At 38.3% G+C, this 14406-nt stretch overlaps 1 protein-coding gene and 1 pseudogene across 8 annotated transcripts in view; one reads left to right on the forward strand and one right to left on the reverse strand.

Moving 5' to 3' along the window:
- PRKN (parkin RBR E3 ubiquitin protein ligase) overlaps positions 1 to 14406 on the forward strand; it is a 1310471-nt gene that overhangs the window by 513676 nt on the left and 782389 nt on the right. The gene's annotated exons all lie outside the window — the stretch shown is intronic.
- LOC309811132 (protein SET-like) lies at positions 12076 to 13808 on the reverse strand (annotated as a pseudogene). Its single transcript has one exon. The product of its transcript is annotated as a protein SET-like (transcript).

The following is a 14406-nucleotide window of genomic DNA, read 5'->3' on the forward strand; positions in this document are numbered from 1 at the left end:
TTTTTCTCACTCGACCATGGTATACACCGTTGTTGTAATGTAATCTTGGAGGTATTTCCTTTGGAGTTCACAGCACCATCCTGTATGTTCCCAGCTCCAGACCAGCAAGGGGTAATCATATCATTCAGAATTACCGTCTGGATGCCACAACCTTGTAAACTCTTAAAGGAATCATACTCAATACATCTTTGAATCCTCCAGCAGCTAGCATTGAATCTTTCATAGATGTTCAATAATTTATTAATTGAATAGTGAATTAATAATGTTATTTTCTTATGTCCCTCCTTATTATGACTAGTTTCTTTCTGTTTTCTTTTTCTTTTTAACCTTCCTTATTAAACATATTGAATATAAACTTTGTGCTAAATTTTATCTTAACACATGGCAACCATTCAGGACTCATATTCTAAAGCATTCTGCTGCCCAGGTGCCATTTGTATTTTCCTTCCTTCTTTGTGACTGGCAGTAAAGTCACGTGATAAACACAGATGTAGTTTCACTAAAACGTTTCCACCTTTAATTCTGACCAGCATCTAGAAATGCTTCATAATGCCCATGGAGGTAGAGGCCAAGCTAATTTGTCACAGGTTCCTGTAGTCTGTCCTCAGAAATACCTATTATCTAATATTTCAGGGATGTGAAACCTGCTATACGCTAGAGTTTTCCAACAGTGCAGCAGGTTTAATGGGGGAAAATGTCTTTCCAAATTGTTAGCTAACATTATTCCCTGTCTTCCTTTAGTGTATTTTGTTTGTTTTGTTTTTTGAGCGGGGATAATGTTCCAATTAAAGTGAAAGGGAGCACATCTGGTACAGAGGAAAAGAAATAGAAGAAAACTGCTACTCAAGTGAACTTATTGCTTTTTAATTAGTACCTATGGGAAGATGTGTTTCTGTAGCAGCACCATTTATGCACAGGATCTTAAAATACTGGTGCGTGAATTGCTCTCACATTTCCCGCAATCTTCTTCCCCACAGCAGGTGTAAATAAGTAACTAATGAAAGAGTTAGGGAACAGAATCTTTCATCCCTCTTTTGCAATTGCCTCAGAAGGACATAGAGACAGAGAGAGAGGTAAAAAGTGGAAACAAAATATTTGATAGATTCATGGTAACAGCTGTTATAGGAAACCTATGGAATTGCTTTCCTATACAGCAGATGAAGGCTCACACAGAAATGGAGAGTGGTGAATTTCACTTTGTAATGAGGTAGGCAGTCATGCGATAAAATCATTTTCCTTCTCGAGGACATCCTGTTGGATAGTTGCTTTTTTTCCCCTCACATTTAACTGCACTCTAGTATCAGAATGCCATCCCCACCTATTTTATTGCTATTTCCCCCCATGTCCTCTTAGGTACAGAAAATGTGAAAATGGTGAAGCTGCTGGAACCTTTTACCTAATAGAAAATGGAAAATCAAAAGGAATAGTTAGTAGAAATTTCACACAACTTCTACTTTTCTGGAAGAAAATACAGATATAACAACTGAGTCATTGAAACTGGCATATGTGTTAAGGCCTCATGTCTCTGAACAATTTTAGTCTAGAGAAGAGATCTAAAATTAAAAATATTAAACCAACACCTACTCCAGGATATCACTGTGTATCTTTCATCTAGTGAGGCCATGCTCATCGGCTATACCATATCTATGATATAATGAAACAGAAGAAAATCAGAGATTGTTTGTACATTTACAGTTTGTGCCTGAATATTTGGGGAGTCTCGTGGTTTTTTATGTAAAAAGGTGATAATTTAAAAAATATTAATATGTGCTCTTTATAAAAAAACCTTAAAATATTTTTGATATCACCATATAGAATCACAATAACTTGAGCTAGTTGGTAAAATGAAATTTAATGGTGACTTTCCTAATGGTCTATAATTATAGAATCTTGACACAAAATGAGAACTAAGAAATCAACTGCTCTGTTTCACGGAACAGATGAAGAAATTGAGGCACAGAAATGTTAAATGATTTACCTAAAGTCCTTTAGCTAAAGAAAAACAAAACAAAAACTAGACAAAACCAGGCCTTTGCCCTAGCTTTCTGACTCTGAAGCCAGTGTTCTTTCTCATCTATAAATTTAAGTTTAGATACTACAGAATCTGAGTAGATGAGGTTTTACCAAATTCTGAATTATCAGGTCAACAAAATGGAAAGGAAGTTTTAAAACATTTAATTTTACTCATCCATTCATTCACTCATTCATTTGTTTCTTTATTATAATTCTATGGGTGCAAGTAGGCACATTTATTATTAATTTGGGAATGAGGACATCTTTGAGAGGGGATATTAATGAATATCAGAATCTAAAATTCATAAAACCTTACTTTTGACCATCTGAAATGTCTTCTTGTCAAACAAACCACCCGTTAAGGTGGCTCCTTAAATTCATCAGAGACACATAATTGCAGGAAATACATTACTTTAAGTATTTTGAGAGCCCTGGAGAGATAAGTAAGTCATCCTTCTCCTTCAGCCTCTTCCTCATTGTTCAAGTCCAGAGTCATTTCCTGGGGGTCTCACTCTTAGTTTCAAAGGCAAGTTCTTTGAAGAAAAGACAATCACTTTGAAAGAATGCTTGTCTTCTTTGTACAAGATTTTGAGATAACCCCAAACTCTGCAGGGAACAAGTCAAAACAACAAAAATAAATCATCAACAGCAACAAGAAAATACCACCAAAAAAACAACAGACCAAAAAACCAAACCAAAACAGGGAAATATGGCAAATTTTTTTTTGCCTCCATCCTTTTTTCAAGGACCCCTGTCTTTCTAATACTTAGCTGTTCTTTACCCTCGTGTACCTTCTCACTAGTATAGTGAGGTATAGAACTGAGGAATCTGGGTGGCCAGAAAAGAACCTTCCAAGAAAATAGAAATACATATCATCTATAATAACATGAAGAGTGATAATGTAATATCTAGAGAGATGAAGGATAATGTTCATATTAGTTGCTAGTCTCCTGGATCTCTGAAACATCACTGTTATTGACCTACTTCTGCAATTTTTCTGTCACTTATTTTGTTCCCCAAATTGTGCTTTGATCTTTTTTGTAAAACAGATTAGAATAATGGATGAAATGCCTGAGTCTACCTTGAAAATGTCGTATTCCCCTTTTATTTTTAAACCATGGGCAAGTTCTATACATAATGCAAGATTACAAGTAAATTTTCAAGTAGCCAATGTGAACTCCAAATTTAGTTCTTCTATTATTAGTGATGGAACACTAGGCAGAAAAAACTTAAAAAAGCAAAAAAAAAAGCAGTACACTGTCTTAGATTTTGTAGGAATACTCAACTTTAATTGAACCTAATCATTTTCTAAGCTTGTACCTATGATAAAGCATTGTTACTTGCTGATAGAAAGAGTCAGTAGTTTTTGCAGCCATTTTTCAAGTCAGCATACTTGAAGAAATAGGGAGAGGAAGAAATCTGTCTATAAGGATGTGCGTATGTCCTTGTCCCTGCAGTGAGCCACAGCTGCCCCCCCCCAACCCCGCCTCTGCAGGAGTTAGTGTTCCAACACTAGCAGGAACAGCAAGAGTTTTCAGTGCAGCCACAAGAAAATGCATTACCAAATTGCAAGGCCATGAAGGTGAAATTTCAAAGATTTCTTTCAACCGCCAAGGGAACCGTCTTCTCACTGGCAGCTCTGACAAAACAGCTAGAATCTGGATGCTCAGACTGGTCAGTGCTTCCAGGTTCTTGAGGGACACATGGATGAGATCTTTTCATGTGCTTTCAACTATAAAGGTGACATAATCATTACAAGAAGCAAGGATAATACCTGTAGGATATGGTGCTGATTGAAGAAGGCCAGTCCATGAGGAAACTTGCCAGTTGGAGCATCACAGCCAGCCAGCAAGCTATTTTGATATTTCATGTTTTCTCTTTGTCCACAAGTCAACCATTTATACACTGTCTTTAGCTTCACAGATATGACCATTAAAGCTGATGAAGTTATATCATTCCTTGATATTATTTGATAGAGATAACAGGAACGAGCATACTGTTCGGCAAATGTCACTGGTTATTTCAATTTTCTTTCTTGATAGCATCACAATACTGATAAATGAAACAAGAGTAATGTAACAATGTGTCTCCGAGATTCTACTTTGAAGCCTATTATTATAATTTCTGTTGAATAAAGTTTTTGGAGAAAAAAAGGATATGCAACTTTATTCTTTATTCTGTTAGTTCCTTTGAAAATGTCAGAAATTTTATTTTCTGATTGATATTATAATTTTACTTCTCCCTATAATGGCCCTTGAATTTTACTAATAGCAAGAGCAGATTACCCCTAACCTTTGAACAATTTTGTCTTCAAAGACATCCTTTCATTTTTGATTACATCTCAACAAATGTCAGTTGAATTGGTGAAAGTATGAATTTTTTACTTAATGATCCTTCTATCTGAAATGAAAAACTATTATTCATGCTTTCTTTAAATACATTCTATATCTCATGAAATTATTCATGGCAAGATCATGAAAAATTAAATAAGACAATGAGCGGAATCAACAAGGACCATCGTTGGTGACTGCCTCATTAAGACCCTTTACCAACCTCAGTCTTGGTAGATGTCATCCCTTTAGTGTATTCCATGACTTACTTTCCCAGAATTTTACAAACGCTGGTTAAGTTCCTGCCACCTCTTTGGAGAAATGGATTTCATACATTTCTCACTATTATATGAAATGCTTAATCTTAGTTATCCTAATTTTACTCGTTTTGGGAAAAAAATGCCCTCTTAGCTTTCTATTTCAGAATTGGGAAATAAGTCAAAATTCACTTTGTTCAAGATGCTGATTATTTTCTAAAAATTATTTTTTTCTCTAAGTTCATACAGTACATGTCAACTTGCCAGATCTCTAATATTCCTGCAGTTTCTATTTCTAATCAGTCACTAGTTCCGTTAGATATTCCTTGGTATTTGCCAAGTAATAATAAAAACAATAGCCAAAATTTAAATAGCATTTACTCTGATGAAGATGCTCTTTCAATAGTCTCTTTTTTACAGATAAAAGACACCCAGGCACAGAATGATCATCCAAGGTCACACAGAAAGTACCTGTTGGGCCAAGAGTCAACTCCAGGCTCTAGTTCCAGCTCCAGTGTCCATTTGTGTGACAGCTGACAAAAGTTTTGCAAATGTCAACATTCCAATGTATCATGTAAGAGTAGGTTAATTTTTTTTAATTGTACATCCAAAACACTTCTGACTATTTCCTGTAGTTTTGATGGCTGCTTTGATTGAAGTTGCTCATTGGTGGGGGACTGTTTCTTCAGAGAATATTCTGTGGGAACTTTCAGATTCCCGTACCTTCCTCACAGCAGATCTTTTGGACTCTTCATTTTACATATGCAGTTTTTATTTTTGTCTTTTAATCCTCAAAATTCTGCACCTTGCATTTAACAATGCTAAAACTTGGCCATACATTTTCTTTAATTTCCTAACATGTCCCTGTAGGCCACCTCATCAGCTTGGTTCCTCATTCTTGATACAGTTTAATGTACTGAGAAACAAAATATTTCCTGCCATATCAATAAACAAAGGATGCCACAGTCATCAATGGTTGCAGCCCCTCCAGTGTGAGCCCAGGAAACTCAGGACTGTAAAGGATACCTGCCACCTACCAGCCATCAGACTGCAGCCACTCCCTGTGGTGAGTCCTGAGGAGACTCAGGATGTGTCAAGATACTGGCCCCAGAGAGCTGAGGTGCAGATCAAAGGAATGATTTCAGTGAGCCCAGATTCTTGCACCTTCCCATATATAGAAAAGCGCTCAATTCCTTAACTTGAGATGTCTGGTTTTCTTTCATGAACAATAATCTTTTGAAGTTCCGACTACCTGTCCTTTGTTGCAAAACTTCTACATAACGTGGACCCTCCCCTCACCTCCTAGGAGCAGTTTCTCAGAGTTATCTGAAACACTGTCTCCTGGGCTGCAGTCCTTATTTTGCCCCAAGTAAAACTTAACTCACAGCTCTCACGTTGTGTGTGTGTGTGTGTGTGTGTGTGTATATATATATATATATATATATATATATATATATATATATATAAAGTCAACAGTATGCATGCTAGCCCCTAAGACACTATCTTTGTTTGATTTTTCTAAAAACAGAGCCTGAGACATAGTGTCCTAGTGGTTCATTCAGGAGGTGAAGCTGGGAGTCACAGTGAGGAGCTGGGAAAGTGAGACACGGAAGGACGGGAAGCCAGTACAGAGTGGGTAGTTGAGCTTGTAGCGCAGTGGACAGCTGGGGCACAATCTCAGCAGGAATCTGAGAAACCATGGAAAATGCCTGCAGAGTTGTCCCTCCAAAAGATGGGAAGCTGGAGCATTTACCTACCATTCCCCACACCCTGTTGCTTAAAGATTGCTTTTGGCTCCTTGGGGCTATGCTTCCAGCCAGGCTGTGGCTTCAGAGAAAGCCCCAAAGCATGGAAGCTCTGAGATTCCCTGGGGCTCTTGAGATAGGCTACTGGGAGTGTGCCAAAAGCTGTGTACCAAGCTAAACTAAACAAATTGGACCCTGGGGATATGGCATGGGGCACAAAAGAGCATCTACTCAAGTCCACCCCTTATACTGCTCAGTTCTCCTGGGCTCCACATTAAGTTCACTTTGTCACTGATTGTTTTCAAGGGAGTAGCCTGTTGCAATCCCTAAAAATAGATTTCAGATAGGAGGCGTGGTAGTCCCCACTGCTGTACCTGGACTAAGGCCATAATTCATATTCATCAGTAATCTTCAACATCCCCGTTCTAGATTTCCTTCAACCTCAGCCAACACTTTAGCTGGAAGCTTTCTCACTTGGTGCATGACTCAGGCCTCCATTCCTGAGCGTCCAAGCCCTTGACAGGCTATGGTAGCCTTCAGTTGAGTATTTACTGTTACTACCATATATAATCATCCAGAGATGCCCAATGAATCCCCAGGTTCCAGATATACTCTGTCATGACGCCATTATGTAGTAGCAATCCTAGTTTCTCATGATTCTCAGGGCTGATCATTTGTCCCACTATAGTGACTCATTTCTTTTCCTGCTGCCGGCAGAGCTCTAAACGACCAGGTAGTTATCATAACTTCAAGTTCAGTTGAGTCCTTACTCTATCCCAGCTCAGGAACCAGGACCTCTCATGAGCAGTGCCAAGACTCGAGTGGATGAGAAGCGTAAATTCTGTTAAGTCAGTCACTAGGAATCATGGTGAGAGGGGACAATTTCATTTTGACCTCTTGTTGCCCAGACCTTTTTATTCTAGTTTTTGGTGACACAACATCATGTATAAGTCATTGGTTCAATGAATATACAGTATCTTAGGAATACCCAGTCTGTCCCTTAACTAAGTATTAGATAGACCATTCCCACATCCTATTAAGTTGGCTGCTTTCACGTGATACAGCATAGAATTGAATCGATGAAATCTTTCATCCTACTTCCCACTGTTCCATTTCCTTCACCATTAAAAGAGTTCTTCGATTCCATGCAATGGCATATGTGATCCCGTTTTGGTAAAGCAGGCATTCTGAGAGTGCTTGAATAGTGGAGCTGGCAGAGGCAAGAAAAGCAAATTCTTATCTGTAGTATGAGCAATTCTGCTAAAGATGGGTTACCAACTCCTCCAGAGTAGAGGTTCCTATGTAATCAGCAACGCTTTAAATTAATCCCAGGGCCTGGCTTTCAGCAAAGTGGACCTTTTGGCCCCAGATATGAGATTTTTTGATGTTGTCAAGTAGACCCTTTCACTTTCATAGCTTGCCTTCATTTCTCCCTGAGAGCTGTGGTAGAATCATGTGTGCTAAGGGGATGTGGCATGGGGTAGAAAAGGGTTTGTCACAGTCACTTGGCAACATATTCAAACTTGTATTGTGGCCCGGAAGTCCCAAGCCCTGTGATCTAGCCTTGTCCTCTTCTCTGATCCCACCAGAGACTCCACTGGAAGCTCAGCTTCATGTGGGAAAGGATTTGGTCAGTGTTGTTCACTTCCATACCTTCAGTACCTGGAACACTCTATGGCCCTTGTAAGTGCTAGACATAGATGTGAGTGAATAAATCTTATACCAAGTATTCCTTTGCTCGCTATGTTCCAACCACAACTGTCCTTCCTTCTGTTCTTCCAACTCATAAGCTCATTCCCTCCTCGGGGGTCTCTGCATGAGCTACCCTGCCTGAAATGCCTTCCCTCAGACCTTGGAATGGCCGGCACCTCTTCATCACTCTGTGACCAACTTCAATATCACTTTCTCAGAGAAGTGTTTTTGGTCACCTGTTTTAAAGTATCTCCTTCAATTACTTCTTAACACTGTTTTATATTTTATATTTTGGTATCATTTATGATTAGCTGAAATTGTCTTGTTAATTTGTTGAGATGATCTGTTTCCTCCTACTAGAGCAGAGTGTGTCTCCTATTTACAGCTGTTTCCCTTGTACCTTGACACTGACAACAATGAAAGGTACTCAATAAATATTTTATTAAATGGTTGAAGAGCACTATTAACTTAACTCATGAGGAAATACACTTCTTGTTGGAGGGTTTTGCCTTTCTTTGAAAAACCATGTGTTGCCCCAGTTGATTATTCTTCACCAGATATTTGGCAAAACTATTGAAAGTGATGCACCGTACTGTAATACCCTGGTCTTCCTATAGAACATTTTAATACCTAAGAATAATATGTGTACCAACCCATTCTTTCACACAGTGGCTAGTTGTATTGAGAGGGTTGTACATTTGGTCAATAGCTCCCCAATTTTTTTCCCACATCTTTTCAACTCTCTTGGATGATTGCCTTTTTGCCCTAAAAGATGGATGGACATTTAGCATAGTCATTGGTCTAGTTGGGAGGCCTTGGTATTGAACACTCCATGAAGAAGCATTTCCAACCTGCACACTGTAGAGTTCAGAGTAGGGGACAATTAATCTCCCTCTGTAAACACTAAGAAGCAACTCACTTAGGCTTTCAGCCACACTTCCTTGTTCTGGAGAGAATCATCACCTCAGTCAACATGGTGTCCCACTTGGCTTTCTTCCTCTGTTTCATAATCCCTAAACCTCTTTTTTTTTTTCCTCTCTCTCTCTCTTTACATTCGGAAGCCTTTTTTAAGGAACGCTGCAGTGTACCAGGAGATGGGATTTCTAGGTTATATTTAGCTATTCACACTGTGAGGTTCTCCCTTCACACTTGGTCTAGCTTCCCATGCCTAGAAAGCTACAATAACCTTTTTCTTCTCCCAGATAGACAAGCTAATTACTTCTCCTGTTCGTCTTTATGCACAGTCTTTTCTGCTCTTTTCCGTAAAATATATTTAGGTTTCTTTGGGGTTATTGCACTTTTTCCCTTCAGTGTATTTTTCTTATTCATGTCTGCATGTTGTCATAATCACCTTTTTAAAAAATGAATAATTATATAAGATATTTTGGGGGTTTCTATATTCTTGTTTCAGAGGCTTGATTTATAAATAGCTTCTTTTTTGCTGGGCTTGTTATGAGTATCAGTTTTTAAAATATGCTTTCAACTGAAGTTGTTAAACCTATTGAAACATAGACTTTTGTTCTCTGAAGATCTAGATTTTACTTGCTGTCAATGCAACTAAACCTCAGTCTTTGCCATCCTGAGCAGCATTTTTTGGGTTTTTCTTTTTTTTTTTTTTTTTTTTTTTTTTTTTTGCGGTACGCGGGCCTCTCACTGTTGTGGCCTCTCCCGTTGCAGAGCACAGGCTCCGGACGCGCAGGCCCAGCGGCCATGGCTCATGGGCCCAGCCGCTCCGTGGCATGTGGGATCTTCCCGGACCGGGGCACGAACCCGTGTCCCCTGCATCGGCAGGCAGACTCTCAACCACTGCGCCACCACGGAAGCCCCTGAGCAGCATTTAACAGTACTTAGTCTCTGCATATATTCAAAGATTTGAGTCCCTAAGTCTTAAGACCTCATTTACTCAGTCATTCACAGTGAAGTGTATATCAAATGAAATGAGCCAGCTAGTTTCTAAATGTGTGCAGCTCCAGAAAGAAGCATACAGTTTTATTAGCTAAAATCATACGAGACTAAATCATACCAAAACAACATACTAAAATCATATAAAACCAATCTTTTGAAGACAAAGGGGACTTTAACACCTACTTTTCCACACACAGATTTGTTCTGGGTCTGTTTCCAGTAAAAGCTGACTATCTCTTACAAATTCTAGACTAGTTAAGTTAGAAATGGCTTACATTGTTGATGTTGACATTGTTCCTGTTCCAGTAGAAGTACATTACAGAGGGCAAGATCGACATCAGAAATGGCACATTTTAATGGATTTCTAAGAAGAGAAACAGTTGTAGATATTCACTGATGCAAATAACAGTGATGTAAAGCTGGTCATTTGTTTTCTTTAATTTAAAAAAATATTAAAATAATCCAAGGAGAGTGAAAATCAGGGTCAGTCCCTCCATGTCCAGTCTGAGCTCTATTTGAGGGCTTTCATGAATCAAATCTGCAAGTCTAAACCTGATACTTGGTTTTAAGGGTTAAGAGTACCTAAAATAATAACGTTAAAGTGATCAGACATCTTTGTGTAGAATAGACACTTCTGCTGTTAGTTCCATTCTGTCTTATTTTGGTATGGTGAAGCAGGACCAACTAAAACAGTATTAATTTCAGTCAAATTGAATAGAATGGCAAGGCTATGAGATAAACTGGGAAACTGAACAAACAGCATCCAAATAACAGTCCTTTGAAGTGAAAATTACTAGCATAGCTGCCGTAAAGTGTAATGTGCCCCTTAGCATAATCTGCTTTCAGAAAAATAAGGCTGCTTCTTTTCCTTTTGAAAAAAAGAAATAAGGTTGGATATGAAATGGACAAGAGGGTGAGAAGCTGTGCAGTGGAAGGGTCCAGAGGGAAGAGAACAAGTGTTTCCTTTTGGGGGGAAAGTCATTTATCAGAAAGTAACAACTGAGTCCTGGTGCTGTAGATCAGTGGTTCCTGGACTTGTGGATTTTTTTTCAAAATTATATTTTGAAAATTTTCAAATATACAGAAAAGTTGAAAGAATTGTACAGTGAACATTCATATACACAGGACCTAGATTCTGCAATTAACATTTTATTGTAGTTTCTTTGTTACCTAAATATCCATCTATCCATCTCTAATCACTTACCAATCCATCTTGGTTTTGAGGCATTTTAGAGTAAATTAGAGACATGATTACACGTCATCGCTAAATACATTGCTACATAACGAACACCACTATGTAGAGTTCAATACTTGTGTATCATTTGCTTTTTTTAAGTATATATATATATATATATATATTTAATAGATCTTTATTGGAATATAATTGATTCACAACAATGTGTTAGTTTCTGTTGTACACCAAAGTGAATCAGCCATATGCATACATATGTCCCCATATCCCCTCCTTTGTGAGCCTCCCTCCCATCCCCCCATCCCACCCCTCTAAGTCATCACAAGGCACTGAGCCAATCTCCCTTTGCTATGCTGCTGTTTCCCACTAGCTAACTATTTTACATTCGGTATAGTGTATATGTCAATGCTACACTCACTTTGCCCCAGCATCCCCATCCCACCCCATGTCCTCAAGTCCATTTTCTATGTCTACCTCTTTATTCCTGCCCTGCAACTAGGTTCATCAGTACCATTTTTTTTTTTTTTAGATTCCATGTATATGCATTAGCATACAGTATTTGTTTTTCTCTTTATGACTTACTTCACTCTGTACGACAGACTCTAGGTCCATCCACCTCACTACAAATAACTCAATTTCATTTCTTTCTATGGCAGAGTAATATTCCATTGTATGTATGTGACACATCTTCTTTATCCATTCATCTGTTGATGGACACTTAGGTTGCTTCCATGTCCTGGCTATTGTAAATAGAGCTGCAATGAACATTGTGGTACATGTCTCTTTTTGAATTATGATTTTCTCAGGGTATATGCCCAGTAGTGGGATTGCTGGGTCATATGGTAGTTCTATTTTTAGTTTTTTAAGGAACCTCCATACTGCTTTCCATAGCAGCTGTATCAATTTGCATTCCCACTAACAGTGCAGGAGGGTTCCCTTTTCACCACAACCTTTCCAGCACTTATTGTTTCTAGATGTTTTGATAATGGCCATTCTGACCGGCATGAGATGAAACCTCATTGTGGTTTTGATTTGCATTTCTCTAATAATTAATGATGTTGAGCATCTTTTCATGTGCCTCTTGTCCATCTGTATGTCTTCCTTGGTGAAATGTCTAGTTTTGGTCTTCCGCTCATTTTTTTTTTCATTAGGAGAGAATTTTATTTTAAAAGCGTCATCTTAAACTGCAAGGATGTCCATTAAACATCACAATTTAACATGCCAAAGGAGAAGCCATGTTGTCAAAATGCCCACTTAACCCACCCAAACATCTCAAACCCACCCTTTGCTGACCTTCTGTAACCCCATTTTTTAAAGTTTTTTTTTCTTTTTTTAAACAAGAGAAAGTAGACAGATACATGTTGGTAAATGCTAACTGTCCATATTCACATAGAGACACGGTGTAATCTCTGAGCCCAATATACAGAGAAAGGAGGAAAGAAGCTAGAATTCTATGCACCCTCCAGCTTCCAGTAGAGCTAAGGGAGCAGAAGGGTCTTCTTTTTTCCCACAGAGCATGGTGGTGTTGATTCCATAAAGTTTTTGTTGAGACAGGAAGAGATAAAAATGAATTTGGAACAGAAAGGGGTAGAGATTCTTTTCCCACTGAATTCTGCTCAAGGCATTTCCCCCCAAAATAAGTTGTGAGCCATGGTATAAAGGAGAAAAGAGACCTCAAAAACAGGGCAACTGAGCACAAGAGGAGAAGGAGAAAAAAAAAAAAAAAAAGACTGCAACTTGCTCCCAGGGACTGGAGAAAATTAAGAAAGGAAGGTTGGAATCCACCAGTGTTCCATTAGTCATCTTCTCCTTCATCTTCCTCTCCTTCCTCCCCCTTCATCATCATCTTCATCTTCTTCACCTTCATCCTCATCCCCTTCTTCATCAGTATCTTCCAATCCTTCTTCCTCTTCATCGTCATCGTCATCTTCTTCTCCTTCCCTTTCCTCATCATCCATGTCCAGAACCAAGTAGTACTGTAATGGATTTGGCCAAATATCATCTTTGATGACCTCTCCTAACTCATCTGCACCTGCATCAGAATGATCAGTAAACCAGGTGAAGAAGCTTTCTGGGTCCTCATGCTGTCTCTTCCTGCTGGCTTTATTCTGAGTTTGACTTGAACGTTTGTCAGATCCTTTCCGGATTTCCGTTTGATTTCAGTGGACTTTGAAGATGGATCACCACTCTCATTCAGATGAAATTCTTTGGAGAGAACTTTATTTACAAAGTAAGGGTTTTCATCAAAATAAAAATCTATTCTGTAACCTGATTTAATATCTTCAAATTCTGTCACTTTGACTCTTGTCAAATAATGCAGCGCCTCTTCATCCTCCTCCCCAAGCAGTGCAGACACTTGTGGATGGTTAACAAATGTTGTTACCCCAAAATTTGGGATTTTGGCGATCAATTCCGACCTCTTCCTAAAAAATGGTTGGCGGAGTTTGTTATATTTCTGTTCTACTTTCAAAATCTCCTCACTGGCTTGTTTGTTAAGTCTGTCTATTTCATTTTGTACTTCATCAATATGTTGAATTGCTTCTTGCTGTTCTTTTTCTTCCTTCGGCAAGTTCGGAGAAGCAGACATTTCCTCTGGCCTGGAGGCAGGAGTCCTTCTCGGTTTCTTCAGTTTCTTTGCTTGGGGTGGAAGTGAAGACTGGTGTTTGGGGGCCATGCTGGGAGAAAAGCCAAGAATCCACCCAAGGGAAGAAGCTTGTACCAGGAGCTCTGAGAACTCTTCCGCTCATGTTTTAATTGGATTGTTTGGTGTATCTTTCCAGAATCTTTCATATATATATATATATATATATATATATATATATATATATATATATATATATATTAGATGCCAGTACTTTGTCAGATATATGTTTTATGACTATTTTCTGACAGTCTGTAGGTTGTTAATTCATTTTCTTTATATCATCTTTTGATGAAGAGACATTTTAAATTTTAAATGTATTACTCTTTTATAGTTATTGCTAGAGTCTGTCAAAGAAACCTTTGCATAATCTCAAGTCATAAAATATTCTCCTATGTTTTCTCCTAGACACTTTATAGTTGTGGCTTTTCCATTTAGATTTAGGATCCAGCTCATGTTAATTTTATTGCGGTGTTAGGTATGCATACCTATATGTATATGCACTCATTCCTTTCCCCTTGGTTGACTTTGTTCATCAAAATCAAATGCCCATATGTGTTTAGGTCTATTTCTGGGCTCTAGATTCAAAATAACACCATTTCTGTATAAGGACACAGTAGAGATATCATTA

This window comes from Mesoplodon mirus, assembly GCF_964341445.2.
Source record: "Mesoplodon mirus genome assembly, chromosome: 10".
NCBI classification, from domain to species: Eukaryota; Metazoa; Chordata; class Mammalia; order Artiodactyla; family Ziphiidae; genus Mesoplodon; species Mesoplodon mirus.